Source organism: Salvia hispanica, unplaced genomic scaffold (assembly GCF_023119035.1).
Source record: "Salvia hispanica cultivar TCC Black 2014 unplaced genomic scaffold, UniMelb_Shisp_WGS_1.0 HiC_scaffold_156, whole genome shotgun sequence".
Classification (NCBI taxonomy): Eukaryota; Viridiplantae; Streptophyta; class Magnoliopsida; order Lamiales; family Lamiaceae; genus Salvia; species Salvia hispanica.
Window position 1 is genome coordinate 69,412 of NW_025951867.1, and position 25,991 is coordinate 95,402.

Consider the following 25,991-nt stretch of genomic DNA (forward strand, 5'->3'; position numbering starts at 1 on the left):
CCATCAAAGGTTTTAGGCCCAATCCAAAAAAACTTTTCTACTCCGTATTTTCTTATTTTTAGCTTTCAACAAATAAAAAAAAACAAAAGAGAAAAAAGACGCTCCGCCTCTCCCACCACAGCAACAGCTTCTCGACGCCGCCGTTTACCTCACAATCCCGAGAGCTTTGCACGAGAAAGAAGCTTGAAGATGTTGCAGAGCAAGTCGTTCGTGAAGAAAACGAAGCAAGGAAAAGTTATGAAGGTCATTGATTTCCCCTAGCTATATAGTTTCTCTGTTATAAATTGAACACGTCGCTCTATTTCATCTAATTTAGTGATTTTAGTTTGTAGAAATGTAATTTGTGATTTGTTATATTGGAACTAGGGTTTAATTTGGCATTTTGTTTTATTCAGGTAGTGAGAGAACACTATTTGAGAGATGATATTTACTGCGGCGCGCCTTTCTGCAAGGTTTGCGATGTTACTGGCGCGCGCCTTGACTCGAATGCCTCAACGATTATCGTAGTAGACACCAATGTCGTTCTCCATCAGGTGGAATTTATTTATTTTGGACAATTGTGAGGAGTTTCAGGACTGTTACGAGTAAGAATTGGATTGTGCTTATGCGTTGTTTTCTGGTCTTTCTTATCATGTTAGATTGATTTGTTGGAAAATCCGGCAGTGGATAATGTTGTGGTGCTATCAATCGTCTCGAGGAAGTGAAGAACAAAAACCTTGCTGTATATAATAGGCTTAGGGCCCTTTGCAGCAATACGCTAAGGAGGTTCTTTGTCTTTTCAAATGAGTATCACAAGTAAGTTCCTATACTTATTCACAGTCATGCATTAATAGTTGGTTGCTCTGTTTGTCATGTTTAACATATTGCCATCGGTGTGGTACTTGCTTTGCTTTAGATTACATGTTAAAATGTTGAAACTTGAAATCTCATTTGGAGCTTGAACGAGCTTTTGTAACCACTAGTTCTAGTCGATAAGTGTGATAATTGGAGCTATGTAGTTGTAGTAATTAACTAGATTGCGTCGTAAACTTCATCTGAGGGTCAGAAAATTTGGAAAATTTGAAAATTTAACAAAAAATTGATGCAATTGGACCATATGCTGTTGGTTTCAAGGTAGATGACAATCATGATATATGTCCATAACTTCCAGAACAAACCATAAGTGACATCCTATATAGATTGCCTCAGTTAATATGAGAGTAGAGCATACTTTTGCTAATTATGGGGTTTGTTGATTCATTTTCTTACCCGATAATATAGCTTGCACTATTAATATTTAATAGTCGGTGAATTGTTGCTCTCTGAACGTGTTGCCTTGTGCTTTCGAACTGTCTTTCTGCAGTCAGAAAAGATGAAAAAGTGTTACTTATTTGTTCGTTCTCTTGCTTTAGGGATACATATGTAAAAATTGAGACTGGTGAAAGTCCAAATGACAGGAATGACAGAGGTATGTTCTTGCTTACAATTCATGGCTCCACCCTAAATTAAGTATGCCAAGATAACTAATGCAACAAAATTTGAGCAGTCATACTGATAAGAGGAAGAAGGAAATCTAATTTTTTTACTGAAACTGCCAATTAGGTTTTTCTCTGCGAACTGATTCTGATAATATTAGCAAACTAGTACTTCACTAGGAAAGTTAAATATAATTCCCATATAAATGTAATAGCCAGACACACTGGACTCTGCAACAATATTTTTCTGCTTGAAATGTTATATTTTTTGGCATTAATGCTGATTTCAGCAATTCGGTGGCGGCCCAATGGTATCAGAATCACCTCGCGCTGCAGTACGAGTATTGCTGGTTACTAATGATAGAGATAACAAAAGGAAGGCTATTGAGGGTGGCATTCCTGCAGAGACAGGTATTGTTTATTGTTTCTACACCATTTATATTGGCTTTCTCTGCACATAATATTCAACTTGAGGAGCTAAGTTGGTTTATAAATACCATTGGTGCTGGGCTTTTACTCTGCTTGTATATTAATTTTTCCCTGAATTATATTTGTATGAAATGATATTGTTTTTGGGCATACTTACTTAGATATATCTGATAATATCTGGTGAAATTGTTTTACCATTGCAGTTGAATCATATGTCAAATCTCTTGATCAACCAGCACTGCTTGACCTGATTGTTCAGGCTCCAGCTGAAGATGTTACGATGGAGGATGCTGAAGATTTACGGCCTCGAAGAGAAAAACAATATATGCTGAGGTATTCAGGCCAAATATTATCCTGCCTGGATGTACCTAACATGATTGATTTCTGTTCTTTCGGATGGATTTTGATAATTTGTTTTGTAATGTGTCCTCATGCAGCATAAGCCCATGTCTGAAATTACTTCTGGCATGCATCGTGGAATTTACCACCAAGGGAAACTTCGGGTTAATCGTTATAATCCATTTGAAGCATATGTTGGGAGTGAAAGTATTGGAGATGAAATTATTATTTATGGACGACAAACATGAACAGAGCTTTTGATGGTGATATTGTGGCTGTGGAACTTTTGGCTCAAGATTGCTGGAAAGAAGAGAAATCTCTTGCAATAGCAAATGATGGTTTGTGATTTTAATGCATCTATTTTATGCTGTCCATCTCTTTGCCTGAGGATTTTTTGATATGTTGAAATCATAGTGTTGTTTTCATCCTAACAGTTGACATTCACAGCTACACTTGTTTTCTACAGTTCTTGCTGTGATGTTCCATCTAACCCTTTCTTATATTGTGTATCAGAGGATGAGGAGGAGGATGATTTTCATTTAGCGCCGAGCAGTGCTGATGATGCTCCTAGAGGCTCACATCCATCACAGGTTTCAACCGGAAACAAGAGTGACATGCCTACTCGCCCATCTGGTCGTGTTATTGGCATTATAAAACGGAACTGGCACTCGTAAGCTCTAGTAACTGAACTAACACATGTATTTTTCTTCACGAAGCAACTTGTCCTCCTGCGTTCTTAGGCATTTGTCAAGTGCTTCACATCTATAAACCATTTATAAGTTTATCTGCATTTCCTGATATGGAAATTTTATTGTTGGTTGCTGAGTTAAAGCATGATTTACACATCTTGATATGACCGGAACTATGTGTTGGGATATTATACCATGAAAGCTCTATATTGCCCCTAATTTACAATAGAAGAACATAATTCTCTGTAAGAAGTCTTGTAGAGGTAATCAATACGTGCCTGTAGGCATTGAAGGAAAACCGACTGTCTTCTACTCTTGTACTTGTGAAAAAAATCATTTAAGCAGCTCATTGAAACCTGAACCAAACAAGTAGTTGAAGTTTCGTACAGATAGTACTATATCAAACGGATGGCTAGAACGAGTGTAGGCGATACATGACTCTTTTTATTTTAAAGGTAACTGTATTGTTCTCTTTATAGTTTATCGTAAGCTTTATCTTATGTGCAGTTATTGTGGATCTTTGGAGCCAATGCCTATGCCTGCTGGTGACGGTGGTATTGCACATGCTCTGTTTGTCTCAAAGGATCGGAGACTTCCTAAGATTCGCATACAAACCCGACAGCTTGGAAATTTATTGGACAAACGAATCATTGTTGCTGTGGATTCATGGGACCGCTTATCTCGATATCCTTCTGGACATTATGTCAGAACCATAGGCAATATAGGTGATAGAGACACCGAAAGTGAGGTATGTTGTAGTGGAATTTTGCTTTTCAAAACATATGGCGTCTTTTCAGTATCATGAACAAAGTGAGCAACAGCTATGCCTTTTACCTAACTAGGTTTAACATCCAAAATCAGCACGCCTTCATACTTCCGTTAATGAATATCATGCTCAAAGCTTGGCTGAAGGAAGTTATAATTTTTATCATTTTAATAGACATGCATGAATAAACAAGAAAAACTAAAATTGAAGATATACTGCGGTTACTCTCATACTTGTTAATGGTAATGGAATAATCTAGTCTTATGTTTTGTTTATACCTGCACATTAACAGTTAGTTTAATTGTGTTGTAATCAATTAAATATAATAGGGGATGGCTAAAAAGGTCTAAATAAGGTTCTAACCATCAAATAATTTCTCATATATCCATGATTTGCAATAATAAGAATAACTGGTATGGATAAAAATAAAGGGAAAGATCAGGTAGACTCATGGAAGATTAAATTAAAATGTTACCGTAAATATATTAGGTAACCAATAGAAGGCCTGCTTAGTCAACACAGTGTCTGGTGGGACCATAATAAATGAAGCACCCGTGATCAAACATAATATCAACCAAAAAAGTTAATCAGAAGATGTATAACCTTTCCTTCTAACCTGACCGTCATGGAAAAATAATGTCATTCAGAGATCTGTGTCTGAAACAGCATAAATGTGTTTTGCAGGTGGTACTGATAGAAAATGATATTGATGCAAGACCATTTTCCACTCAAGTTTTGGCATGTTTGCCACCCTTACCGTGGTCTGTGTCTGCTGAAGATATAGCAAATCCCATCAGGCAGGATATGCGTCATATTCGTGTCTTCAGTGTGGATCCTCCAGGTATTTGATCTATCTGTGATTCTTCATTCTTCAGAACTGAACCACATGCTCTCTTCTTTATTAGTGTTTTATGATTTCCTTAAATCTCCTACAATGTGCATGTGGAGATGGCGCTTTTGGGGCTTCATATCTCGGGTAAAAAAATTGGTTTTGTTGGTGCAGGTTGCAGGGATATTGATGATGCTTTACATTGTACACTTCTTCCGAGTGGACATTTTGAAGTTGGAGTCCGTAAGTTGTAGTTTTTCACAAATTCGATGAGTATTTAGTTTCCTTGGTTCTACTGCCAGTGAAGTATTTTAGTTCCCGCACCTTCTACCATGTACAGGCTCAACTGCTAGTTTTCCATGCTTATATTAGCATGCCTCCTTAATATATTTGAATATGGATGATCCACAGTGCGTTACAGCATAATATTTGCTTAATAGTTGGTTGTGTCATACTGTCATTTCTTTTAGTTTGTAGACTTCGCCTTCATCATATAATTATTTGTAGTTAAAACCAATGTGTGATGTTTGTTCTCTCTATATGCTTTAGATGTTGTATCTAATTTTTGAAATGCTATTAGAATGCTTTGTCCCCTTCATAGATAGATGGTTGTTTGCTTCGTTGTTGATCTTTAGTTCTGTCAACTAGATATCGCCGATGTTACAAATTTTCTTCATTCTGGAACCCCGTTGGATGACGAGGCTTCACAAAGGGGCACTTCTGTCTACCTTGTTGAGAGGCGTATTGACATGCTTCCAAAACCTCTAACAGAAGGTGGTCTTGCTTATATTTTTAGTTATTCATATTTGTTTCCAGAACTTGCAATGTTGCTGTATTTTTTACCTAAATGATTAAGTCTATTTACGTGATGTTTTCTATTTTTGCAGATATATGTTCTTTGCGCGCAGATGTAGAGAGACTAACCTTTTCTGTTATATGGGTACATGCTTATCTCATTATAATTAGATTGAAAAAGGTTTATCTTCCATTATTTCCTTGTTGCTATGTGTATCATGAATTGAGATCTAGATCTGCTTTATGAATGGCCCTTCTAGAACAATAGTTTGACTAATTGAAGAAGGGTACATAATTTGCAGTGCTACGGTTGTACCAAAAAATGATGTGCTTGCAGTCATTAGTCTCAGTTATATGGATGCTTTGTGAGCTTATTGTAGTTGCACAATTGAGACAGTGCACTGCTTCACACTGAAGATATTTCTTGCGAATTCTAAACCCTATTTTGAGGGATACAACTAACTCGTAGATACCCTATTCATTTGTCATTTTTCTTGCTGGGCTGGAGATTGGGAGCTCTTTCAACTATCGACCAAAATGAATTGGCATTTTGAAAGATATGGATGCAAAGTATATTCCTCTCATATTCCTTCTGTGTGTCCCATATCGGCATTCAGCAATTTGATTCATTAATTTTCCTTGCAAGTTCCTTTGACTTCCAGATTAGACTAAGTCAAACAATTGAAACCTTTGCATTGCGGTTTGCTTTATTTCATTTGGAAACTTGAGTATGCTTAACAGTCTGATTAGGTACACTGCATTATATGTGGCTAATCACCTGTAGGCAATCTATCTCTTTTTCTTCTTTCTCTATTCTCCGGTTCCCCGTTTCTCTATGCTCTGTTCCCCCTATTCCCGTTTACATACCTGTCTGTTTCCATTGTTGTGTGTGGTAAACCAACAGGTCACTGAAGATTTCACCACCTACATTTTATGATATAGGAAATGACTCCTGAAGCAGAAATTATTTCTACAAGATACACAAAGGCCATTGTCAAATCTTGTGCTGCATTATCTTATGTTGAAGCTCAGGCGAGGATGGATGATAGGTAGCTATCCCAAGGATCATCTTTCAAATTCATCCCTCAGTTTCTTCCTTTTCTGCATGTGGCTGTTCTCTTCTGTTTTATCTAATACTACCTCTTGTGTTTTTAAAAACATCTTTCTTTTTTCAATCTGTTTGTGTCTGGCTTGTTTAATTGCTTAGAGAACAAATATCTGCTTCCAAATTAGTACTCCTGTTTTATATAGTAATTGATCCCTTGTGTCCATTCATTAAAGGTCACACATCTGGTAGTTTCATTTAAAATAAGTAATGTTATGTGATTGCTGAACCAAATAACTGTAACATTATCCATTGTTTCTCTTAATACATTACCTTGATTGAAATTTACTTTGCTTTGTGTGTATTTATTTGGAACTACCTCTTTTCTAACAGCATTTGGCAATTTTCTGTCATTATTTTGTATGCAAGTGAGACATGCACTAGTTATCTGATTGATAATTTCCTTGCACATAAAATCTTAATCTTCTATGAATGTTATTTCCCACCTAATCATTTAAATTTACAGTCGCATTGCTGATCCATTAACTACAGATTTGGAATCTGAACAAATTAGCTAAGGTAACTTTTGAAGACTTTTTCTAGTAAACATCCTTCCTTTCCCTTCTTATGGCCATTATATAAAATGTTTTAATGTGGTAGATAATGAGGCAAAACGTATTGAAGAGGAGCCTTGACTCTTGCTTCTGCTGAAGTGAAGTTTCAAATTGATACTGAAACTCATGATCCGCTTGACATAGGTATGTTTTTCCTTTTCATGCCCTTTTAAAGAATTTGTTAATAACAGAAGTAGCAAAAGGGTTTTAGCTATTCCAGGCTAGATATTATGAAATCATACTGAAAAAAGTCTTTATCTTCTCATTAAAGGGATCGATACTACAAGTATTGTTTTTGTTTTTGGGAGGGGGCAGGGCGAATGTTTTTTGGGGGGGGGAGAAAATACACTAATCTGCTGCCTCTCATTATACAGACTAAGAACATTAACATGTGACTGAACTTAATTAATCATGCTTTATGATCTGGAACAACTGAATTTGATGTTTCAAAAGTGTAAGGTTCATTATCTGCTGCTTTTTAAATATTAGTAGTATGTTTGGAACACCAATATGTTTTTAAGATTGATCACGTTCTGCAAAAGTAAATTGAAGTCGTAGTCAATAGGTCTAGCCTTTCTGCTTGTTTTGGTTTGCATTTATTGGACATCACTGTGTGTTCTATTTAAAGCCCTTTTCTCTTATGTGGCTATTTGATGTGTTTATGTGCAGGCATGTATCAAATAAGAGAAGCAAACCAGATGATTGAGGAGTTTATGCTTGCAGCTAATATATCTGTAGCTAAAAAATTCTTCAACATTTTCCCCCACTTCTTTGTTAAGGTACTGTTAAGTCTCTTTCACCAGAAATATCATTTTCTCATTTGGTGGGATTGTCAGTTTAGAATCTGTTTTGAATCTCGTGATTCACAAGTAACTGCTCCTTGCTTAAATTAATTTATTGAGTGTTCCTATGCATCCATGCTGCTATGTCATAGAGAAAGATGGTGGCTGGTGTATAATTTTTATGATTCTACGATTATATTCATTGTTGGTGGTGGCAATTGTAGTGATGCTAAATTTCTTTTGCAGACGGCATCCAACCCCAACTAATGAAATGCTTGAACCTTTACTTCAAACTGCTGCTTCTGTTGGTCTCTCTTTGGATGTGACGTCTTCTAAAGCACTGGCAGATTCACTTGATCGTGCTGTGGTGAGCTAGTCACTCTTGAACTTCATTGCATTAGAAGTCCAAGGACACTTATGTGTAGTGCATACTACTTATCCGTACTACAAAGAGGAATACTTCAGTATTCTAGTGATCATGTGTAAAACAATTGTTTACATTCAGTGTTCCCCTTTTCATCCTAGAAATAACATTTTCTTATAAATACGAGTGCATTATATGGGTAGTACTAAACTGTTAAAGTTAAGCTAGATATTATAATACCGCTCTACTCTGCTACAAAGAAATTAGATTTTTTAGGAGATAAGTAAAGCATGTGGTATGTACGATATATATAACCTAGGCTGTGTTTTTTGCATGCATATTTATTGCATTCGATATCTGTTTTTTCATTTAGATCTGAACTCCCTCTTTCCCACACATATCAGGGTGATGACCCATTTTTCAATAAGTTGATCCGCATTCTGGCAACAAGATGCATGTCACAGGTACCTAACTCAATATAAGTAAATACTAGTATATGTTTCTTCACGATAAGGTACAATAAGAAATGTGGGTTTATCCATGTTGAATTTTCAGGCAGTGTACTTCTGTAGTGGAGATTTAAGCCCTCCAGAGTTTTATCATTATGGTCTTGCTGCTCCCGTATACACACATTTCACTTCTCCCATAAGAAGATATGCTGGTATGAGTAGGAATCTGTTATTTTTCATCAGTTTGTGATTTGAAATTAGTTCTGTGATTTTAAAACTCAATATGCTTACAGATGTGATTGTACACCGATTGCTTGCGGCATCCTTGGGGATATGCAGACTCCCAGATATATTCCAAGACAGACCACGGCTTACTGGCATTGCTGATAGTAAGTAACCACCTTGACAGATTTTATTTACGTCAACGTTCTGGTTGATACATATGATACTTTTGCTCTTGTTTATTTCATAATCTTGGAATACTATAAATTTCAAGTGGTGCATCCTAGTGCTACATATATATTTGTCTTGTTCATTCTGTAATCTCCATGTGTACTTATTTTAATAATCATCAAACGATGGAGACACTTAAATTGGGCTAACCTAATCTTTGTTATGAGATTGTCACCTTCGGTCATGCAAGATGCTGTAGACAATAGATGGTAGTTAATTTCGATGTTCAAGTGACTTCTTCACTAATCTCATTCCATCATTTTCACAAGGAATTGGCTCATTAAGTAGTTAGCATAACTCATTTTGCCAGAGTATAGCGTAACAGTTTCACTGTAAATCCAAACATGTAGAGCCAATTTTGTTGCTCAATGTCTTACGGTATAATCTAGGTATCATTCCGATTGCAACAAATCGAAAGGTTGCATTGAGTTTGCTACACATCAAAACTGATGTTATAAACCATACTTGGCGCTAGGTGGTGATTCAATATGCAATTAACCCAAAAGAAAAAGGATGCTTGTTTGTACGTTTCTTACAAGAATTATGGTTTAATTCTTTGTATCGATCTTTTGTAGATTGTTGTTTTTTGTTGCGTTGAAATTCTCGTCACTGGTAGTAAAGCGTGGTGTTTTGTGCTACAGATTTGAATTATCGCCACAGGAATGCCCAGATGGCTAGTCGGGGTTCAGTTGAGCTCCATACACTCATTTATTTCAGGAAATGGTAGCGACTGAACTATTTACTCACACCCTTTCTTACTCTCCTCTCTCTTTCTATCATTTAAATGGCTAATGGTATCTCTTATTCAGGCCGACTGATACGGAGGCAAGAATATTAAAAATAAGAGCAAATGGCTTCATTGTGTTTGTGCCAAAGTAAGTTTGACTATAACTGATAGCATATTTATGTCTTTCCCATCTGACCCTTGCCACTTTCCATATCGAACTTGTTTGCTAGTTTAGTACTCGTTCATTTACTTTTCCATCCTACAATTTGAGGCTGTTAAAAATGGTTTTGTACACTATTAATGTTACCATTTACTAGCAATGCCTTGGAGAAAGTCCTGTATCGCCATTTATTTCTTCTTATTGATGATGATAACACTAAACTCTTGTGCATATTGTTCAGATATGGGATTGAAGGACCTGTATACTTGACATCGAGAGGGCAGAAAGGAAGTGGTGAATGGATCATTGACGAGCAGCAGCAAAAGATTAAAAAGACTAATGGGGAGGTGTCTTACGGCGTTCTGCAACCAGTGAGGATTCACATGGAGGTCGTAGAACCACAGCCCAACAGGCCTAAGCTTGAACTCACGCTTATCTGATAACGGTGAGACTGTTTCCTTATAGTTTCTTCACTACCCTCTTGATTGTCTGGGTTACTTCCATAAGCTTTTATAGGAAACTAAGTTTTTAATTTTATTTTTCTGGTTTTGTTATCTTTTTTTCATTCCATGCGTTAAGTTTATTAGTGATTCTTCGTGGCTGTAGAGTAGATGATGCTGTTATGCATTACTGTTGTACACATTGTTCCCTAAAATAGCTATACAAGTACTAATATATTTTTTTGCAACGGGCACTATATATACTTCAAATAACTCAAGAGTGATGTTCTATCAGACTCTAATTCTCCACACATTTAGGGCAAAAGCTTGTGTACATCCGGCCAGAGTTTTGTACTGTGTTTCTTTGCAGTACATGTGCTGACTTGAATGAATAATACTATGTCTATATATATGCATCAATACAAGCAACCAAAAAATGAAAATATGATCGAAACAATCAATAGAATACCAAACGAAATAATCTGCTGACTTGACTCGTAGTATCTTTATTTGTTCGATTTTGCTGCTGCTTCTTTGAATTATGGGGCTTCCAAGGATTGGCATCCGAGGTCAAATGCATAATTGGTTGATTAGGACAAAACCCACATGAAAACAGTGCACCACGCAGTGAGCGAAAAGGCGGCTGCTATGTAGGTCCAGAGAAATAGGACAGAACATTCCTCTTGTGCGACATCAACTAGTTGTGTCATGGTTCCAATGTTCATAGCTGGTGGAAGAGTGTACTGGACCATGAGCACGAACTGGAACAGTGGATCTTCCGGGAGAAGCCCAAAATGCGCCGCTGCTTTCACAACTCCAATTCCCGCTGCTGGAAGCAACATGTATCTCACTACGATCACCACAACTGCCAGTTTTGGCTCCAATTTCGACTTGTTGAATCCTGCATCCAAACATCATCGTTAGTCGTTACTGCTAGCTCGTTTTTGAATTTGAATCAATCTACTTGATTATGCAAAAGTACCTTCTGTGAGGTTGCCCCTAGGATGAGGTTGATGCAAGGAATGGTTGCATCCCTAAACACAAACCCAGGTTAGATGATGATGAACATATATACATCAAGAGAGATGAGTTAGGCTCCTACATACCCTATGACTGTGATGGAATCATTGACCACTTTAAGTGGAGCATTGCTGCCAACGACAAGGTTTCTAAGCCACGAAACAGCACCAAATACGAACCCCACAAACTGAAAAACAACCTCCAAGTGTGAGTATGGACATATTCATAGCAAGGAAGCGAAAAAACAAAGAGAGTAAGAAACTGACAGCAGCAACGACGGGAGGTGCTTTTAGCTCTTCCAATATTTGACGCGAAACTGCCAACAATTTGTTCCCTAGTGCTTCAGCTGGCTTCAGATCCGTTGCCTACACAGAATATTCCCCATTTCGCAATCAGAGAAAACAACTTAATTGTAAACAGAAACATCAGTTAGAGGTACATACACTACTATGATGATGAAGAAGACTTGTTGTCTGAGTGGCTTCCAAATCCTTGTTTTGTTGTTCGCGGTCTCCCCTCCCCAAGCATTGCACGATACACTGTGCTCGAGTTTTGTATCAAGTGGTACGTGTACGTCCACATGTAGAAGCAACCTAGCTGCTCACCATAATCAAACCAAACCAAACCAACATTATTATACATTAAAATCAAACACATGAGTTGTTGTTAGTAAGTACTAGTACATTATAATTTAGACTTACAGCCATTGAGAGAGAAGCATAGGAGAGACCAATTGTTCTGCAGGCGGATTTTTCTCCGAAGGGGTTGCCGGGCTCTTCACACATAGCTGGGATAAGAATGACCATAATGTTTCCCAAGTTGCCAGTAGCGCACATAGCCACCACCAGATATTGGAGGTAAGGTTGTGGTTTTAGTATTTTGACAGCTATCCATCCAAGTGTGCCTCCTATCATAAAGGTGATCCCAATATTCACAGGCATGAACCACCATGAAATAAGGTCTTGGAGCTTCACTGTCTTTGCAAGACTTGAAAACACCAATGCTGGAGTGAACACTGAAAACACAATCTGCCACCACAAACATGTACTATTATTACAAATCATGCGTATTGCAAGTTGGATGAAAAGGAGGAGGAATTCAATGTAATTACGCGGTTCAAGGCTCGTCGAGTTTGGGCCGGGAAAAGCTTGAGATAATCAGTAGCCATGAAAGCTCCCAACATACACAATATAAGCACTTGTAGAATTGGCATCAATGACACCTCCAACAATGATATCAACCCCATTTTTCACCTCCAAAATTCTAAAATCCCACTTTTTGCTTAATCTGCCACACAAACAATATTTATTAGAGCAATTGAAACATTTTCATTTGTACACAACTAATTTGAGAACATAGAGAGGTTTGACCTTCACAATTGTATAACGTGTTCTAGATTCAAAAGCCGAATCATGCAAAGAATGAAAGTAAAGTGACCTTAAAAACTACTCAAACAGCTAGAGAAGTACTTAATATTTAAATACATGCACGTCTAATTTAATCTATCTTCGTTGATTTTATGCATTTTGAATTGTATAATGAGGAGGCCACACACATGAATTATCACCTCCCTTCAATTCAAAACACTAGTAGCATTATTTAAAGAGTTACTATGATTTTTCACCAAATAAGTGCTGTTTTAGAATTTATATTGTCGATATTTCTTCTTTCTCAAATAACCTCTATATCAATCAATTTACTTTAGAAAAAGAGTAAGTATAGCTGGATTCTTTTTTGAACAGTGGTCCATACCACATAGTATTTGATTCTCCCATATGGATTCCAGAAGTGAAAATAATATTTTCATATGAAAAATATAATAGTAATAGGTGAGATCAAATGAAGTGAATTAAAACCATATTAAAATACATTATTATATCGCCTGAAGATAGTTGCGATATTTATTTTGAGTACAAAATTTAAGAAATTAATATTTAAAAAATTAAGAAGACGGAATAATACATTAGGAGGAAAAAAATACTAGAGTAAGAAAAATTAAAATAATTTGCCCCCCAAAAAAAGAGCAAATTAGATGAAAATGTAAGGTGTCAAAGCTGTCACGTCACCTAAATTACATCCTCTATAAGTACTCAACGCGTCAAATCCCGCCTCATATTCCGTAACGAAATTTAACTTTGCACAATGTGGCATCGTTATCACAATTATTCCACTCAAAATTATTGTCATCACAAATATTTCCACCTAATTTAGTAAAGTATACAAAAAATTACTAATAGAGTTCGTTAAAACAAAATAAACTGGTTGTACAAGTGTAATTACTATTTTATGTGATTCTGGAAGTTTATTAATTAATAGTACTCCGTATTTATTTTGCTGACGTAATTTCCAAATAATTATTGAGTTAAACAGATAAAATCATTATGTTTTTTTGAAGAATATTCACGAATTGAAGTTTTGGAATAAGAGAAGTGGTGTTGATAATGAACTTGGTTTTGAAGTCAAAAATAAATGTTTGAAAAATGAAAATTGTTGGGCACAATATTTATGAGTGAAAGTACATTTTCAAGACAAATCCATATATTCCAGTACGAATCTCAAAAAAAACAAAGAATTTCCCAACATAATAGAAAAATAGGAATATGAAGTAAAGCAATTGTCCATTACGTCGGAAGAGAGCCAAAATTCTCCGTTGCCTGACTGTACAAATCTGGAGAAGAAATAGCTGTCACAATTAATGAATATAAATCCATTACTAATTAAGCTACGCCATAACAACACACATATATATTTTATGAATTGATTATATAGGAGTACTATATTTGGTCTGTGTGTGTCTGAAGAGAGAGAGCATGCAAAATTTTGGTGAGTCACTTTGTTAACACCACAAATCAACAATTTGTTTGGAAAGGAGAAGCAAATCTATTAAACAGATTATATATGTATATGGTTAGCAAGAATGAAAGAGAGAAATAAAATGAAATGAACAAACCTTAATTTTAAGTGAGAGAATTTGCAGGCTTGAAGTTTTGTTTGAGTATATGAAATAATAGGAGTATATTAATTGTGGGTAGATGTATGTGTATATATATAGGCGATTGGTAGGTGATGACTCAGCTTTATATATGAAGAAGAGTAGGAAATTAATAGTTGGCAATTTTGGTTTTCACATGTTGGAATTTCATTACTGGCCCCCTACTAACGTGCTACAATATCATAAGTAATCTACTATTCCCATCAATTTTCTTTCATTATTAGTAACGCAAAAATATGAATACAATCATTGTTCACACTGATTTTTTAACCAACGTAAAATTCATGCTACCTAAAATCCTCATTATCCATTATTATTATGTCTACATAGTCATGACTCATCGCTATTTAAGGAGTAGTTGTTTCCATCAAGGAAAGAGCCGTGTATGACCTGGCCAATGCTAATTCTATAACTTTTAGGGTTATTTTTTGGAAAATATAAAGTTTTATAAATGTTACTCCATCCCATTTAAAATGGAGTATTTACTATTTGTCACATAATTTTATGCATCCTTATTTTGTGATTAGAGAGAATGAAGTGTGGATGGTGATATTTTTATTTTACTCACTTTTAATTGAGATAGATAGAATATTATTGAATTAATTATATTAAGAACAGAGAAATTTGTCTCGTACTTTGATAAATATATGTTTATTTATGTAAACACATAGTACTTCATTCATCCTCCCCAAAAAATAGTGCCATTTTTAATTCATCTCCTAATATAATTCAACTTTGTTTTTTGATAAATACTTCACTCATTTTCTTTTTCTTTTTCTTTTTATTTCTCATACTTTAATAACATGTTATTTTTAGATATTATATTTCTAAGGAACGGGGAAATACTATTGTTTTTCAAATTTTATTACTTCAATAAATATTTAAATGAATTTTTTGGATGCTGCACAATCTATTATAATTCGTTGCCTAACTTCTCGTTTCTTTTGAGTTTGATGTAAAATCCAACTGTATTGTTGGATTTTTTTTAATACCGTAGAAATTTGTTTTTATATACCACGTACGAAAACTATTTTTTTGGACAATGCCAAATTACAAAATACTTGTACTAAAAATCGTATGTAGACATTAATTCGTGAAAATATTTTTTTTATAAAATAAATTTAAGTTGTGCTTCAAATTTATTTTTTGATTAAATATCTAGTCCCGTCATTGGTTCACATCTATATCCTAATTAATGTTCTCAACTAACGACCAATATTCACCAAAAAAACCCACTCAAATGCACTCTAGATAGATCTACAATAATTTACAATATACTGTATATACAAGCACAGTAAATAATCAATTAAAATTTAAACAAAATTGGTTTTGGGTGGGAGTCTTGACTACCCCAATCCAGACAATAAAATATATTCAAATTCAAATATTAGTTGTAAAATTATTACCTAAAATATTATCGTATATATATATACGAATTCGTAGATAAAGTGCGTAGCTGAAAACAAAGAATGTTGTTGTATACAAACGCGGACGAGATTTTACATAATTAAAATAGTCAAAAAGTAAGATTATGTAAATGATTATAAAAATAATAATTGGTGTGCTTGTGCATGATTGGTTAGAATCATTAGTGTCGTCAAGAATAGTGTTGATCACGTGTTTAAATTTGATGTGACACATCAATAATTTAATTGAATTTTACAATTTCTGGATAGAAAACGCCAATCAAATTAATTTTTATTATTTAATTGGAATAAAATTTACAGTATTTTTCAATAAGAATATACGAAAGGAAAGAGAAGCGAAGCTGCCTATCTAAAAAATGACAAACAGTAGTGGGGAAATTGAAAGCGTCAAATTTGTCGTCGCAATATAACTCTCTTCCCCAATTTAATTATACTCCATTTTCGCTTCTTCTCTAAAGATGGTACCCAAATTTGTTAATGCTACTCATCTAAATTAGATTACGACTCAATTTAAATTGATTCAATTTAATGCTGGCATGCTCCAACAAAACGACGATATATTTAGATATTTGTAAAATAATATTTATATTTTTTAGATTTTAAATTAAAATAATAAAAGGATATTTTGGAGAGAATATAAAATTAATACTAGTACTATATTTTTATTTTTATAGCCACTATTAATCTTTACCTAGAGCATTAGCAATAAGGCCTGAAATTCGACTGCCACATATGGTGGAATTTCCGGTTATTGTAGGTCTTCTTTTTCTCGGTCGGACGCTTTTAGCCCCAATCTCAGCGTGGTGCCGAGGCTCCAAGGGTTTTTTGCCTTATTGTGAGTCGCTCCCTGGGAATCCGTGCCACATTCTTAAATTTCATTTTTTAAAAACATTTTTCCATTTATTAATACCTTCATTCTACCATTCCCATTAGCCATTTCCATTTGACGAAGAAATTTGGACCTTTAGTTATTAAAGTTTAATGTAGGATTTTAAATTAAGTTATGTCATTGTAATGGTTTGTTTAAATCGTATTGGTATTTTAATTTGAGTAAAATGAAAAACTAAAAAAAAAACAAAAAAATGGTGAAATAAGTTGAGGCTGATTTTAGAGCTGATTTATTTCAGGTGTTACGGTAAAAATTAGAAACGCTGACATAGCAGGAGAAAATTGGGCTCAAAGTAAATTTATTTAATTATTTATTATTTGGCCTCTTCTAAATTTATGTGTTTCCAACTTTAGTACGTAATTGATGGAGTACTATTCTTACTAGTTGTAAGTTCATGTATCTTAACTGTCACATATTATTAATCAGCAATTATAATTATTAAATCAGCAACTTGTTTTTTGGAAATGGTGAAAACTATTGACTTGTGTTTTGTACTCTCCTAATTGATAAGCCTAACCTCATCAGATATTTCGTTATTATCTCAAACACGATCGATAATGGATGGCGACACAACTGTTCTTAGCTTCAAACATTATGTGGTAGAGAAAAGTATTAACAAACACATTATTTAATAAATACAATAAATTTTAATGGGCTGTTGCATTCTGTATAATATTCTCTCCGTCCGTCTAGTTATTTAGAAATTATTTTCATTTTCGTGACGTCTATAGAATAGCATTTCCTTTTAAGTAAAGTCAACATCTTTTTCCACACCTACTTTACTTTTATCTTCATCTCTCTATCTTTTCATTTTTCACTTTATTCTCTCTTTTACTTAACTCACCTAACACAATTTTTCTTAATTTTCAGATAAGAAAAAACTCAATTACTATGCAACTGAAAGAAGCTTACTATATTATTATTAATATTATTATTATACTCCATTTGAATACAAATTGTATGCACAGATATTATCGCCTCGAATGAATCTCAGGTATTCTGCAACTTCTAGTGATAAGTGCATCTGAAAATAAATAATCAAGTGGGTCAGAATTCAGTGACATATATATTTATATAAACTATTTTTAATATTAAAAGTAAGAATGTACTGTATATGAACAATTTCATTTGAAATTGAGTGGTTCTAACTGGACCATGCGACATTATTGGATTGAATCAGTACCTGTATAAAATTTGTTTTGTTGTAAATATTAAGTTGAATTATATAATACTACAGTATTGCATACTAAGTATAACATATGTTAGAAGCAATTCAAGATCATATAATGGGTGCACCACCTTCACTCAGGATCATGTTTGAAATACAAGCGCATAACTCATGGTGTTTAATTAGATCAAATTTCCCACTACTTGCTATTTAATTACATGAGAATTTTATATAATAATCTTGTAATTTAATTTAATTTTTATTTAGGTAAATAGTCAACTGCGTAAATCAAGACTCTTAGGTTATTTTTTGGGTTAGGCAAATCGCGTTCTAAATTTATATAATTGCTTGCAAAATCAAGACTTCTATCTAAGTGGCTACATACTTTATTAATCACGTTGGTCGCAGTCGCATAACTTCCATGGAATTAATTATGCCACATGCCACGAACGGATTCATATCGCTTTCTTTATTTTAAATGTGAAATCAAATTTTTAATAAACGCGCATCACAAATAATAATACTCCATATTTGTGAATTAAATTTGTAAACTGTAAAACTCTATATACCTTCTACTATATCCACTCCTTCCATTCATCAATCATCATGATATTGATATGCTACACTTAATTCCACAAGTAAGAGTTTTTTCTTTTCTTTTTTTCGTAAATAATAATGATCTTTTAAAACCCATTGAGTACAATGAGGATTTAATATTTTCAACTTTGTAAATATACCAATTCCTTCATAACAATGTACTTTTGGGCATTTGGCAGCATCAACTTAGAAATTAAAGGGCTTGATTGCAATAAATGATAGGATAAAACCTTTAACTATGAACCTCTGTATTTAGAAATTAATTTGCAACCTAAACATATATAGGGGTATATTCAAACAAGTAAACAACCCCTTGCAAAAACTATTGAATTAAAAAACAGAAGAATAGGAGGCGGCGGCTTTTGTAGAGATGGAAAAAAGAAGAGTCAAATTAAAAATGACCCTTTTGTTGAAAATCCAATTTTGGGAAGTTCATGTTTATCTTACATGCTTAATCACTCTTGATCTTTGATTAAATTTTATCTAATGACTCTTCAATTTTCCAAACAACCATTAATTCTTTCTCAAGTGAAAGAGCTCTCTACATCACCTAAACACGCTTCAATATTTTATCGAAAACATACAAAATTATCCCAAAACGAAACATTGAGTATTTATATATATAGATTAAATATATTGATAATAAAAAAATCTTAGCAGATTGAGCTGATTAACTAAAGAGTTCTAGCTTAGAAACTCAATTATTTAAATAATTCCATGATCTGGAAAATATTATACTATTGAAAGAAAATTAATCAAAAATAGGAAGTAAAAGTGAGAAATTAGGGTTTAGGGTTGTTGGACCTTTGCTCACCTTCTATGGTTTGAGCCTTTCTTAAACAAATAAAAAAAGTGAGCAACCACATTACTAAATTAGTAAATTGGTCGAAACTGCGAAAATCAACATCAATATAGGTGACAAAGACGTATGTATATGAAATGAGATGATGATTGATATCTCAACAAATATGATTATTTTATGTACATTAGTTTCATACTATAGTAGTATATATAAAAATATTATATGAAGATACTATCAATCAAACTGATTCACGTGATGCGTGTTGAATCTAGATTCTGAATAACTTATATAATAGCTGGAATGCAAGTTGAAGCCATTTCATAAGATTTGGTTGACAAATCATGATTATACTTCATCTTTTGGGGCAGCTGGTTGTTGGTCAAGAAAGATTAGTTGACAAATCATGTCCAATTTTGTCAAAAAATGATGACATAAATTTTGGGTAAGTAGCACAGGTCAAATTGGTCATTTTTGGATTTTAAGGAGACACATTAGAATTAAACTGGTCAAAATTTAATTGCTAACAAAATCAAATAAAATTGAAATTTTAATCATTGCTGAGAGAATTTATAAATTAGTGTGCAAATCCAAAATTTAATCAAGTTCGTGGACAGTTAATCCCTAATTAAAATATGAGAAAGTAATTGCGAAATCTTGGTGAGAAAATTTAGAAGTTTGATGATTTTCAAGTCATTGCACTTCATTTATTGATGATGATAAGTATTCGAAAATAAATAGGAATATATTTTTTATGATGGTATTATTATAATAATACAAGGGGACAAGGAAAAACATAAGCTGCAAATTGGTTTTCATTTTCGGAATTAACGAATACGTTGTTGAATGGAAAAAGAAAAGGTCAAAAAAGGTGTGTAAATTTTCAAAACTTTAAAGAATAAATTAAGGACCGCAAAGAAAGAATATATTTGATCGACTATTCGATTTAGATGGATTGCAATAATCGAATGAATAAAATACAAACTCATTCTCAGCATGTTAGATGGAGTAATAGATTTGATGACATTATATTATTAAAACAAAAGAAAACAACTTAGCAGATCCTGATCCTTAACATGGAATTATTGGTCTGGACATGGAATTAGATCAACTAATTTAGTAGCTCTCCTCTAAAATTAAAGAATAACAAATGGGAAAAAAAAAAAAAGGTACTACTAGTACTCCCATTGTCCTGCTAAGCGAGACACTCTTTTTTTCACTTGTTTCAAAAATAAGTAATGCTCCTATTTAATAGAATATAGCTAAAATGGAGAGAAATAAATAATGTAAAAGGAATGTTTTCTATTCCCCTTCCATAAAAAAAAATGGAACTACTTTTTTAAAAGGGAAAATTTATACTCATACATTACCCATTTTTCCTCATCTCTTTTAAATTTTATCCATTTTTCTCTCTATCTCCCTTATTTTAACTACCTTTTTCAACACCTTTCTTATTAATAGTTTGTCATTAAAATTCGTGTTGTCTATAAATAAGACTATATTTTGTAAACCGAAGAAATAATGTTGTTATCTCCGAAAACTACAAAACATCAATAATTGTACTTGTCCGACAAAGGCAATTGGGTATTGTCCAGCAATTTAATCTCTACCTTTTCATTTTAAAATTTTAATTGTACTTGTCAATCAAATCGAGTTAACTGAAAATTTATTAGCTCACCAATAAGTATAATTACATTTCTATTAACATTAAAAAAATACCGTAACACTTGTTTCTTGATGCAAAATATGGATAGTGAAAACCAATTTTCTTAAGAATTGAAAGATGCAAAAACAGAATAAGCAAATAAATTGTTCTCATCTCAGAATCAGAAATTTTCTGCAGTAGACAAAAGCTGAATCAATTTTCTTCACAATAAATTGCTCTATGAAATTCCATTCCTTTCATGAACATTTCAAAGTTACAAGAAAAAATACATAGTAATTCTCCTGATATCACTTCAACCTTCTCCAGATCCTCTCACCATTAGTATAAGATTATGATACAAAATCGAAGTATCTGATAAACGAATAAAAGAGCAAGTGGCCAGACAATATTCTCCCTATCAACAATCTATATGCCTTCTGATTAACATACATCTTTAGAATCTATACTCCAAGTTGTGAGTGCATATCCTTCACCATTTCCTCAATCATATCCCCAATGATCAAGCATTCGATGTCTCGACTCAGAGCATTTACATCGTCATCGATTGATCTAGACCACGAGGTGGATTTCAGATCAAGGGCCAACAAGTTATCAAGAGCATAATAACATCTGTCTGTTGGAGGATGTACATACACTCGAATACTATTCCATACGAGAGATAGCAATATTCTTCCATTTGGAGACTTGTGCTCGAGCCCGTTAGCCTTCTCCATGTATCTAGATATGTTCACCGGTTCTCTAAGTATGGCAGGAAGCACTTCATTCAACAAATCAACTATCATCTTGTGATTTGTTTTTCTGCCTGATCTTTAACCTTGGTGCTTTCTTTATACATCTCTTCAACTTCCTCGAAGACCTGGGCGGTGATAGGCTTACCAAGTGGTGTCCATTTTGACAGCGATCGACTAAATGAATCATCATACAGACCAGCAGCAATCAACAAATCTCTAATGTAGGCTTCAGATTGGTCCTCTATATCTGTTTCAACTTCTGCAGGATGTGGTTCATGCATAGTTTCCTCTAGACAAGCTCCTTCAAATTGATCTAATTTCCTCCGCAACTCTGAAATTTCAAAGAAAATGAGGCTTAAACAACATGGGACAGGAAAAGAAGAAGAATTTTAAGTTGACCGTGTGTAGTGGTATCAGAGAATGACATTGTTTAGTATACTTGAACTGATTGCTTCGACTTGTTTCATAAAAACATATTCATTCAAGTAACGAGATTAAGGCCTATTCAATCTTTTTAAAAGAAATGGAGGTTCGGAAAGTTTCCAGAACCTCAAGATAAGCATTTCAATTCAACCTAGCTCTAGAACAGCAGCTCAGGACAACCCTAAAATAACTAAAAGCCTACATGAAGCTAAACTAAAGATGAACAGTGCCATGGTTTTGTGAATTGAAGATTTTTCTGAAAAACTAATTGAGAAAGTATAGCTAGTGGACTATGTGCTTGATCATTTATAAGTTCAATCATAAAAAAGAAACCCATGCAAGATTACTCCATGATATTTTCTTCATAATGTTCAAACTACGACACCTTATAATCAAAATCATGGGCTACTTCCATTACTAACCCGTCAAATTTGAGTTTATTTCTCTGAAAACATTGGACACGTCGCTGTCCTCCAGTTGAAGTCCACCTGATGATGATATAGGACTTAGGTAGTCATTTGACCTCCAAAACTCATCATGAACACTACTGCACACGGATGCGGGGCTGGGTGGCACTTCAGTGGAATTCCCCTATAGTAATATCAAAACGAAATTTAGTACTAGTTGTCCGTTTTAGCACTTCAGTGGAATTTCCCAACAATGTATCAAAATTCAATTATCAATGTGAGTCGAATAAGATCCTCACATGTGTGTCAGAAGAAACTCATCATGGATACTGGTCCATTTGGAATATTGTTGAAGAGGTTGTTTTTGTTTTGACTGGATCTCTCCATAGACTTCACTCTCCTACGGAACAGTCTCACTCTGAGCGTCAAGTTGTATCGAAAGCTCGAAACCTTTTCCCTTATGTTAAATTTATCCTTTTCTGTTTTTTAATGTTCATGGGGACCTTCTCAGTTGCTTCATGCTTCCTCCTGATTTGTGTCCCAGTTAGTACATAGCGATCCTCCAGAAGGAGATTTCCAAATGATCTTCCAGATACCGAGACTGGAGTTGATAAAGATCTCACTAGGTTCCTCGGAGACATGTCTTCCTGGTGGTGCATCCCAACTTCATCAGGATCCTCTCTGAAAGAGCAGCTGCGCTTTGTAATTCATTTCTAAAACTATCATGATGGCGCATTTTATTTTCAGTCCATGTACTCCTTAACTGTCCGGGTTTACCCTTCTCAAAATCTGACATGGAAAACGTTGAACTATTACGGACAGCTTGCGATGTCTTTCTCCTTTAAGAACATTACTCAACCTCTCTGCTAAGAATTTCCTTGTATCTCTGTTGATGAACTCAGGAGAACCTGTTCCGTTCTGAATTCCACTTCTGTACGATCTTGTAGACTGAGAACGAGGTAAATTCATCCCAAGATCCCTTGAGACACTATCTCTCACCTCTTGTGCGATACACTCAGCTATTTCTCTTGATTTTGATGGTTTTTCCCTGTAAGGGGTCTCAATCCCTCGTCCTCTCACAGTTGTGCTCCTCTTAGAACATTTACCTTGCAACTCAGACTCTAGTCTTTCCTTCACATCTGCAAGAAAATCTTCTATAGTATCTGCCCCTGCTGAAGTGCTGGGAGTATTGCCCCACGAACCATCACTGATACTTGTCATATCAGGACCAGGCCTTAAAACCACAATCTTGGAAGGAGCTGAAACAATATTAAGCAAATGACCAGAACTCATGAGTTGAGAGGCCCTAAAGTCTGTTCTTATCCCTCTATTTGGATGTAAAGATTCCTTTCCCCCATCTGAATAGCGTAAATTTTTCTTTGCAACCCTCTCAAAGTCAAGCATGTTGCAGGAATCATTTAGTTCTGATAGATCATCATCTTCCCTTAGGCTCTCACACTTGTTAGTTCTACAGAAGTAGCATAAAGATACATCTTCTCTCTATTGAGTTCTTCTTGTGCAAGCAGCTCGGGTGGAGGACTGTCAAATTTTACAAAATTAGAACATTTGTTAAATCGTGCTGCTTGCCATACTTCAAAGTCCTGCTTGAACTTCTGTAGCTCCTCTTCTTGAGGATGTTCCTGGGTTTAGGTCTATTCGACTTCAACCTGCTGCTGGACTGATAAGGATAGCCATCAATATAACGACCAGTGTGATCAACTTCTATCTGCTTGGAGCAATTGGGGATAGAGACTGTATGACCAACTGAGCCCTTCTTAGATCGATTCTCGTCCATAAACTTGTCCACTGGACTTCCATTTCTTATATCAGTCAGTTGCATCCCAGGTTTTGAATCAAAGGTAACACATCAACTCCCATTAGGCGAGCCACTACGCTTGGTGATTTTGATCTTAAATCAGGTCTTTTAGAAATCTCTTCACATATTAACTTCTTCATTGGAGCCTCAGTGGAGTAGTAGTCCTCACCAGATAATTCCTTTGTCATGTGATGAGCATACTGAGACACATAGCAAACATTACAAATATTATATACATGACATCACAAGTCTATAACGCACACTGAGGCTTGAAGTGTAACTAAGCTCAAACCATTCATGCTAAAACTTAAAATTAGCAGTTTCGACTATGATAAACCAGCCAAACAACCACCTTGCAAAGGCAAGAAGAAAATGATTTCATAAGTAAAGGGTGAGAGCTAAGACGGAACTGCTTGTACCAATATATTATCTCTTGCAGCATATAATCCATAGGATGACTCAACTGGCAGTTCCATACTATTTCGTGGAGCTTCAAAACCTGAAAATGTAGAGAACAAATCCATTACCTTATGTTAATAAACAAAATTTAAAAGAGCTTTTAAGTGAGTACACTACTTTCATGGAACATGGACCCTCAAATATGGATTAATGCCAAATTAAAATATCCTTTATTCTGTGAAAATGTATCCTCACCAAGCATGGTAACCGGAGCTAAAAGATGATAAATGTGAAAGCCAAAAAAGGAAAAGCATATTAAGCTCATTATATTGATCTTAATTAATTGCTAAAGTACTTTTTTGTGCATTGATATTGTGACAAAATCTAAGAAAAGCACTACTGGTTGAGTAATCCCAAAATAAAATATCGACCAACTCATTTCATGAAAATTATCTCAGTAATCTAACAATTCTCTTGAGTACCGCCAGTGCCTAGCTAGTGCTTACCACCATCATATCTCTTATGCAGAACAACTTTCCTAGCTATCCGTTCTCGTTATTGTCAGGCAGGTACATCAAGCTTCCCATGCAAATATACCCAAAATAAAGCAGCAAAGTGCACAGAATGTCATCAAAACATTATCCGTAAACTGGTCCCATCTCACTAGCTACATCCCAATCACATCCTGCATAATCAAGAATAAGAAATGAGTATGTTTGAACAACTTCCCAATAGAAGAGAATTATAAGCAATATCTAAGTATAACTAATTCCAACTGATCAACACTAATTCATTCATATCACTGGCTAAACTTTCCTCCTCATAAAAAAGAAATATACAAGCTTGTATGCTGCCCCTTTGAGGTAGACTAGTGCAGTAGAGTGGGCAAGCTTATGACTGAAATCAAATTTCACTAATACATTCTCTAGTGTACTCTACCTCTCCTAGGTGAGAACCGGGCACAACACACAGAACGCAACCTACTCCATGTTTCTCCTTCTCATGCTTAAAATAGACAGTAGCATTAATAACAATGACATATACTACTGCACTATTTCAGAAAAAAAAAGGTCAAACTACTGTATTTTGTCCATTCATTTATGGGAATAAAAAAAAACATGCCTCTCCTGTGTATGAGAAGATGCTTTTCTGGCAATCTTTAGTACATTCCACAGCAATCTAAGAAAAATGCATCTCTTAAACAACAGAAAAAGCTGCCCAAAAATATTGCAGAGAAAAATTACACAAAAAAATACTATAGTTCTGAAAAGCATCGCATCACAAATCATTAGATGCTAAATTCGATAGCAGCCACATTATTT

General features: G+C 34.6%; 2 long non-coding RNA genes and 2 pseudogenes across 2 annotated transcripts; 1 reads left to right on the plus strand and 3 right to left on the minus strand.

Annotated features, from left to right (window-relative positions):
* Positions 1-177: 177 nt before the first annotated feature.
* Positions 178-10,583, plus strand: LOC125198509 (annotated as a pseudogene).
* A 13-nt stretch (positions 10,584-10,596) lies between these two features.
* Positions 10,597-14,366, minus strand: LOC125198508 (annotated as a pseudogene).
* A 7,326-nt stretch (positions 14,367-21,692) lies between these two features.
* On the minus strand, positions 21,693-22,927 carry LOC125198507. The gene is made up of 3 exons (XR_007172425.1): positions 22,754-22,927; positions 22,470-22,638; positions 21,693-21,955 (listed from the first exon to the last, which is right to left on the minus strand). It is a non-coding gene; the product is annotated as an uncharacterized LOC125198507 (long non-coding RNA).
* Positions 22,928-24,315: 1,388 nt separating this feature from the next.
* Positions 24,316-25,211, minus strand: LOC125198512. The gene is made up of 3 exons (XR_007172426.1): positions 25,176-25,211; positions 24,690-24,769; positions 24,316-24,470 (listed from the first exon to the last, which is right to left on the minus strand). It is a non-coding gene; the product is annotated as an uncharacterized LOC125198512 (long non-coding RNA).
* Positions 25,212-25,991: the final 780 nt, after the last annotated feature.